Source organism: Elephantulus edwardii, unplaced genomic scaffold (genome assembly GCF_000299155.1).
Source record: "Elephantulus edwardii isolate Elephantulus edwardi_28Jun2011 unplaced genomic scaffold, EleEdw1.0 scaffold00003, whole genome shotgun sequence".
Taxonomy (NCBI): Eukaryota; Metazoa; Chordata; class Mammalia; order Macroscelidea; family Macroscelididae; genus Elephantulus; species Elephantulus edwardii.
The window spans coordinates 24,791,323-24,799,623 of record NW_006399753.1 but is presented as its reverse complement, the minus strand read 5'-3'; the positions used below and the strand labels follow the sequence as shown (position 1 = coordinate 24,799,623).

At 39.9% G+C, this 8,301-nt stretch overlaps 1 pseudogene; it reads right to left on the bottom strand.

The window, feature by feature from the left end:
* Positions 1–396: 396 nt before the first annotated feature.
* LOC102846021 lies at positions 397–1,916 on the bottom strand (annotated as a pseudogene).
* Positions 1,917–8,301: the final 6,385 nt, after the last annotated feature.

Genomic DNA, 8,301 nt, shown 5'->3' with positions numbered 1-8,301 from the left:
ACTCATGGGAGGGGGTAGCGCCCCTGGTCTCTGAGGGAAGGGCAGGGTTTTCTCATTGCGTAAGACAAGAGCAGAGAAGGATGCTCTCTCCTGCCCTCTCACTGGGGACAGAGGGAACCCATGGATAAGCTCCGCCTCTCATACCTTCCAGCCAATGAGAAACCATCTTGGTGACATGTTTCATTGCAACCTTTGTAGTAAGTGGAGAAGTGATTGGCCTGGTCCCTGCCATTGTAGGCAAGGTGTAAATGGTAAAGGAAGATGTAATATCGACTCAGCCATGAGAGGGGGCAAGTGACACCATCAGAAGCATATGGTGGTGGTGGGCAGTTATTGGGCTTCTAGGCTGCCTGGTCTCTGGTTCAGCAGGAAGAGTGTAGGAGAGACGAATGGAGCTTATTGTTTGGCATTGAAGATGTTCACAAATTCAGACTTGAGGGACGTACCACCCACCAGGAAGCCATCTATATCAGGCTAGCTTGCCAGCTCCTTGCAGGTGACCCCTGTCACAGAGCCTTCATAAATGATACAAGTACTTTGAACCACCACATTAGAGACATTGGACTTGAGCTATTCCCGGAGCTTTTCATGTACTTCCTGGGCCTGCTGGTGTGTTGCAGTCTTGCTGGTACCAGTGGCCCACACTGGCTCATAAGACGAGAGGACCTTGCTCCAGTCTGTCACGTTATCTGTGATGACCTTGGTTTGCTCTAAAACAACCTTCTCCATGATGCTAGCCTCCCTCTCGTCCAGCTTCTCTCCAATGCAGGCAGTGAATCCCAGTCCCTCTGCCAGGGCATGGGCTACTTTTTGTCCAATTAGCTTCATCTGACTTGCCAAAGACATGTCTTCTGTCTGAGTGTCCCAGAACTACCTGAGTGGCTCCACAGTCTTTTATCACACCTGGGCTGATCTCCCCAGTGAAGGATCCATTAATCACTCTGTAGCAGTTCTGTGCAGTCACAACAATCTTGGCATTTACCTTCTGCCAAGCAAAGTCGATGTAGGCTGTGGGAGGTGCACAGACACCTCTATATCCGCAGGCACCTAAGCCGCGTTTAGAGTGGTGATGGGTTCTCCCAGGCCCTTCTTTCGACCGTTCATTTGCCAGTTTCCTGTAATGAAGTACTTCCTGGAGGGCGTCCTGGTCCTGGTGTTAGAGTCGAGAAACTGAAGGTCAGCACCACCCAGGTTTTAACTTTTCAATAGTTAAAAAATAACTTTCAAATCAAAGGTGTTTTAAGACTTTACCACTTATTATTTCTCTTTTCTTGTTACTTTATGGTAAATACTTTAAAGTAGCCATAATTACAGTTGGCTGACTATCAAAATCAATTGACTGGCTTAACCATCAAGGCAGTTTTACATTGATCTTTATAGGAGAAACCCACCATATGCCATTGAATCTGATTCAAGGTGATGCTCCATGGAGTTTTAAGTCGTTGAGGGAGGAGACTTCCCATATTTCTTCCCTGAATAGGCAGGAGAACTTGTGGACTCTGTGCTGACCTGTTTATTAGCATCTCAACTAATAACACTATGTCACCAGGACTTTTTGTATATGCCAAACTATAATACAAAAGAATATTAAAATGTAGAACATTAATATTGATAAATAGTATCTTTTTTATTCTGAAGAATGGGCAAGTAAACATGAGTAGGATTGTTGGAGACAGCTCTCTAGAACAAGAACCTCATTAGAAGTGGTGGCAAAAGACGTGGCAAAAGCCAAAAGCTTTGCCATGTTAAGCACCTTTGTGTTAAGATCGGAGATGATGTAAAATCAAGAACTTGAAAGAGAGATGACAGTGAGAGAGAGAGAGGCATCATTTTAGAATGCCAGCTATCTTACCAGTTCACTCCACTACCTTTCTCTGCGAGACCCAGAACCTTCCTAAGCACCCCCTTTCCCCCATCGGATGTAGTACTTCCTGGGAGGGGAGGAGAGGATCTTTGGAATTTTGGCTTGTGTTATTTATAAGTCATTGTTTCTTTTGATAAGGTGAAGGAAGACAAGGGAATTGGAGGCATATTAGAAGATCTTTGAAAAGACAAAACATATATTACTTATATATATTGAAAGGATTAATACTTTTTTTAAAAGAGAATCAATCATGAAGTAAGTTGAACTTCGAACTTCATAAATAGATAAGATTTGCTTTCTCAGAATTTGGAAGATAGATGTGAGTGGATGGAAACCATATACACATAAGCCAGCCAACTTCCTTCACAAGAGTAATAATTTTTTCTTCAATACAAATTTAATTGCTTAACTTTTCACTCCTACAGCCCATGTTGTTCAGACTGACAGCAAATAATTTTTATCCAGTATTGAATTTAAGGCTAGGAGGGCAACAGTTACTTAAGTGTAAAGAGGAAATGGCAGTACAGCAGGGTTTATCCCCAGTCTGTAGATTAGTGGGGTGAGGAGAGGTGGGATGTGATTGAGAGTCAGACGTAGCAAGGCCTTCAATGTCAGAATAAGTAACTTTGACTTGGCCTTTCTCTGAAGGTTTCTGCTAAGGATAATGAGAAGGTGAATTTGAGTTTTGATTAAAAAAAAATCACTCAACAATAAAGGAGATAGATTAAAGAGAGGGGAGCAGGAAGTACAATTAGCATGCTAATTAGCTGATTACCATATGAGGAAACCTGGACTAGGTTGCTGGCAATGAAAAGGGCAAGAAAGTAGTGGGTAATATTGGCATGTTTTTCAACTAAATTAGAGAAATAGTGATTGAGTATATGCTAGGAGTCAGTCACTGAGCTAGTACGTTAGAACATTAGTGAAAAAAAAATAGGGTGCATATTCTATCAGGGAGAAGCAAAGAAAAAGAACAGTAAATTATGAACACAATTAATAATATATTAGAAGTTGGAAATAATGTAGAAAAATTATAATGAAAGCAAAGTCAGGAAACTGTCAGTGTGTTAGGAGGAAAGATGGTGGGATGGGGGACACAGCCTTTGCAGGTTTAAGTCTGGAGGTCAGAGAAGGGGAGAGCTGAACAAAGAATTTAAACACGAGCCTGTGCCCCAAGAGAAGAGTATTTCAGGCAGAAGGAAAAGGAAGAGCAAATATTCTCAAGTAGGAGTGTGCCTGAGGTGTTGCAGGAAGAGCCGCATTTTGAATTTCAAATAGATCTGAGGACCAGAAGCTCAACTATACCAGTCAACAACTGCTGGTTACTCACATAGAATTGTTCGGCTGGAAAAAAGTGCTTCCTTCTCAGTTCTGCTTCAGGCTAGATTGGATTAATTTTCTAAAGGTCAAAAGAGGTAGAATGAAGAGTGAGCTATAAGGAGTGAGCCTTGGGCCAACCTGGTAGTTAAAGTCATTTGGAGGAAACCTAACTAGTAATGGAGATTGGAGAAATCCAAGGAAAATCAGTATCGTGATTTCTGTACTCTTAAAACTATATAAAGAAGGCTTCCTTGAAAAGAGGAGGCTCTGAGTATCGTATTCTAGGGGGGGGAAAAAGACACTCCAGATTCAAACATATTTTATAAACCCTCTTATTAAACTCTGTACAGAACAAAGACAGTCAATCTAGAAAGAGAACAACCATTAGCATTATGCCAAGGGAAATCTTTGAACAACTGCTACAATTCTCATTTGTCAGACAGAGAACAAAGAAAATCACATTACCATTGGTGGCAGGTACAATACAACAGTCAAGACTGCAGAAACATGCAACTGGCCATGATTGAGTTAGGTGCACAATTGCAGATTTCAAAAGCTTCTATATGGGATTTGGAGTTTTAGCTACCTGACTACTTGGTGGTCAGATATAATTCACAGCCATACAGTCACCATTTATATACTCATGTACTTTTTATTGTGGCATCAGGATTGATGCAAGAGTCATCAACAACCTGTGTTATACAGATGACACAACCCTGCTTTCTGAAACTGAGGAGGACCTGAAGCGCTTGCTGCAGAAGGTCAAGGACTGCAGTCTTCAATACAGATTGAAGCTCAACATCAAGAAAACAGATTCTCACCACTGGGCCAATTGGCAGCATCATTATGGATAGTGAAGAGTTTGAGATTGTTAACAGTTTTAGTTTACTTGGCTCCACAGTCAACACTCTTGGTAACAGCAGCCAGGAAATCAAGAGATGAATTGCTTTGGGAAAGTCAGTTATGAGGGCCCTCTCAAGAGTCCTGAAGAGCAACACTGTCAGGCTGGAGACTAAGGTGCACCTGATCTGGGCTATAATCTTCGCAATTATGTGCTATGCATCAGAGAGCTGGACAGTGAATAGAGATGATAGAAAGAGAATTGATGCCTTTGAGCTGTGGTGCTGGAGAAGAGTATTGAGAATACCATGGACTGCTAGGAGAACAAACAGGTTTGTCCTGGAGAGGGTGAAGCCAGAGTGTTTCCTGGAGTCAAGGATACTGAAGCTTCGTCTGACATATTTTGGGCATGTTGCAAGGCGGACTGGTCCTTGGAGAGGGACATCATGTTTGGCAGAGTGGAGGGACAGCACAGGAGAGGAAGACCCTCGATGAGATGGATGGATTCTGAGTGGAGTGGTGGGAATGAGTGTGTTGGAGACGGTAAGGTTGGCTCAGGATAGAGCCCCGTTTAAGGCTCTTGTAATAGGGTCACTATGAGCCTCAAGAGACTCGATGGTACATAATAACAACAACAACAACATTGAGTCACAAACCACTCGACCGCACCTAACAACAAGAACAACATTGTTACCATTTACTGAATGCCCTTATTAGGCCTCCATTGAATAGACAAAGAATTAAATAGATTTGAGACAACCTGACATGAGAGAAAAGACAAGGAACTAAGAGTGAAGGTGAAAGCAGAGATAGTTTTATTAGAAAACTCACATCTCACAGAGTGAGAAGGATCATTTTTCTGAAAGAAAAAGGTAGAGAAAAGAGGGAGAGAAAAGACACCGGGTGATTTGGGCTGTTTCCATATTTTTGCTATTGTGAATAGTGCTAATTTGAAAATAGGTGTACATATCTCCTTTCATATCCCAGTTCTGATCTTCTTCGGTGTATTTTTAGCAGTGAAATAGCTGAGTCATACAGGATTTCTATGTTCAGCATTTTAAGGAAATACCAAACTGCCTTCCAGAGTAGTTATACCATTTTACAATCCTACCCCTAGTTAGTGAGAGTTCCAGTCTTTCCATATCTTCTCCAACTTTTATTGCTTGCTAACTTGTTAAAATGCTTCAGGCCAACTCAATCTTCAATAGGAGTAGTGTCAGTGGACATCCTTGTCTGGTCCCAGTTTGCAAAGGGAATGCTTTTAGTCTTTCTCCATTAAGAATGATATTGGGTCTTGGTTTTGTGTATATACCTTTCACTATGTTGAAGAAATTCCTATTTTGTTAAGTGTTTTTTTGAGTGCTAGCAGGCAGCATCCAGTTTTGGCCTTACAGTATGCAAGTTGAAGTTTATATGGTGTGTTAGTCCTCTGCATTGAATGTTTCTATGCTTTTAAAAAATGTTCTTTACTCCTCTTTGCTCAGGACAGTGAGACCAATAGTTACACCTTAGATGATTAACAAGTTTTAAGCATATAGTCACAGCTCATCAAAATAGTAAATAGTGCTCACTTCGGCAGCACATATACTAAAATTGGAATGATACAGAGAAGATTAGCATGGCCCTTGTGCAAGGATAACATGCAAATTTGTGAAGCATTCCATATTTTTAGTTTTTCTTTTACTTTTCAAAGAGAGGAGCAAACTGGGATGGGGGTTCTGTGGGCTCTGGGTGGGGAGAGAAGTACAGCAATGACTGAATGGAAATCCAAAATCTCTGTAAATGTTCATTAAAATTATTAAAATTTAAAAAGTAAATAAAACATTGATTTTTGTGGAACTATTTTATGCCAATTCAATTCAGGGTCTACTTAGGGTATGATTCTACTATCGACTATTATCTTAAAGGGGATAATATGTGGTCTATTTTCAGATAATTTAGGACTTGCCTAAGCAAGTTCCCTACGTTTCCTAAAACTTGAGGGCAAACTACCCCTACTCAGTGTTGCCTGGGAGTGGACCAACTCCCATTCCTCAGCTTAATCAAGAATGGCCTTATGGCTGGTTTAATGTTCAGAAAGAATTCAAAATGACTTCTGAATTTATGTGAAAAATTATTTCAGAATTTAAGCTCAGGAGAAAGATAGAGAGCGGAAGGGAGAAAGGGAGAGAGGAAGAGAGAGAGACGGAGACAGAGAGAGAGAGAAAACACTAACTCATTAAATCAGAACTGACTCCTCACTGACCGCCCCCTCCCCCAGGTTTTCTGAGGCTGTAAACTGAATGGGAGGAAAGTATTTCTCTTTCTGTCACTACTGGTAGTGGATTTCAACCACCAAAGAGGTGACATCTTTTATTTCACAGAGCAACTCCCTGTAGATCATGCCATAAGGGAAACAAAGAACCAAACCAGTGTGTGGCATGGAGGGAAAGGACTTACAGGGGTGGAGAGGAAGCCCATGATGATCTTACACCAGCTGAGCTGACTAAGTGGGCACACAGGATTATAAAGTAGCCAACAGGCCTTCTATTGGTATTGGGGAAGGTGAAAAGTTGGTATTGTTAAGATTTAGAGTCCTGGTGGTACAAACGTTAAGGGCTCTGTTGCTAACTGAAAGGTCAGTGGTTTGAACTCACCAACCACTCTTCAGGAAAAAGACATGAAAATCTGCTTTCGTAAAGATTACAAACTTGGAAATCTTAAGGGATGTTTCCACCCTGTCTTATTATGGAGTCATTATGAGTCCAGATTGACTCAATAGCAATAGGTTTTGGTTTTAATCCTAAACATAGACTGTATTAGTTTTTAATTGTCCATTAAGCATATGCTAATGATGTTTTCAAGTTTGTATTTGATAAAAGGTGTTGACACGTTTGAAAGAAGAAAATTAAATATGTCATTCTTCACATTGAAGGTATATGCAACTTCTACTTCCCCTTTGCTCTTTCCGTCTGCTCTGATTTTTAAACTAGCATGGTTAGATGTGCTGAAAAGTCAGTCTCCATACTTTAATAGACTGATAATGCTGTGTTGCTCAATATGCAAAAAAAAAAAAAAAATTCTGGCTGAAATATAGTCTTTTTAGGTCATCACCACAGCTAGTGTTTTATTTAATGCATCAAACCTTTTTTAAAGTACAGTATGGTTTTCTTCTTTCAAACAAAATTAGCAGAAGTACACAATAAGGGCTGGGAGTGATATGTGTCCCTGTTTGATAGTGTTTTCAATAGCTCTGGTAGCCTAGTGGCAAGAAGCTGAGCTGCAATCCTGAAGGCTCATGGTTTGAATGCACCAATTGCTCCTGGGAAAAGGTTGTACAGTCTCTTCCCATGCAATTAACTGCCTCTGAAAACCTTCTGGAGAGTCAACTATGGGTCGGATCTGACCTGATAGTACACAGCAACAACAATATATACTGATTCCATAGTCCTCTGTCAATGCGTTATTAAGAAGGTGGAGAGAAGTTGGATTTATAGAGTTGGTTCAGTCAGCTTAATCCCTGCTTTCCTTGTTCTCATTTAAAAAAGAAAAAAAAAATCTGTATTTTGTAGAGAACCTATCAGAAAGAGTGCTTCTAAAGGGGAATATTAGAGATATACAGAATTGAAAGCATCGTAATATAAGGAATTTAGAACCAGTGTTATTGAATGGTATCCTTGTTCTTGAATAGGAGACCCTATAGAAGATAGTGAAGTGCCCTTAGGGTTTCCTAGACTGTGAATCTTTCTGGAAGCAGACTGTCACATCTCTCTCCCATGGAGTTTCTGGTAGGTTTGAATCATAAATCTTTCAGTTAGCCTTGCTTAACCACGGTCCTTCCAGGGCTCTTTATAGGTTTTAAATATGTAAGACCTGAGGAATTTATAGGTCTTTAAAAACTTTTACTTATTAATTTTGTATTTAATTGTACTTCTGTTTCCTTGTTTTTAAAGATCTTAAGTTTAATTAGACGGTGGGCCTAAAATTATGTATATGTGTGTGCATGTATTTTAAATATAACATTGATTATTCATGCCCAAAACAGGTTAATTGTTTTATGACTCAAGACATATATATCTTTCCTGAATATATAATGGACTAGTAGCAATATGTGAAACAGAATTTTAAGGTTTGAGATTATGTTTAAATCACACTTGCCCAATCTTTTCACATCTTTTTCAAGTGAATTACAGATACAGTATTAGGGAGGTGCTGTATCAGATTATTATTTTTTATTTTTGTTTTTTTAACTGAAGAAATTTAAAGATTATAATTCAGGTTAATAACAAAATACAGTC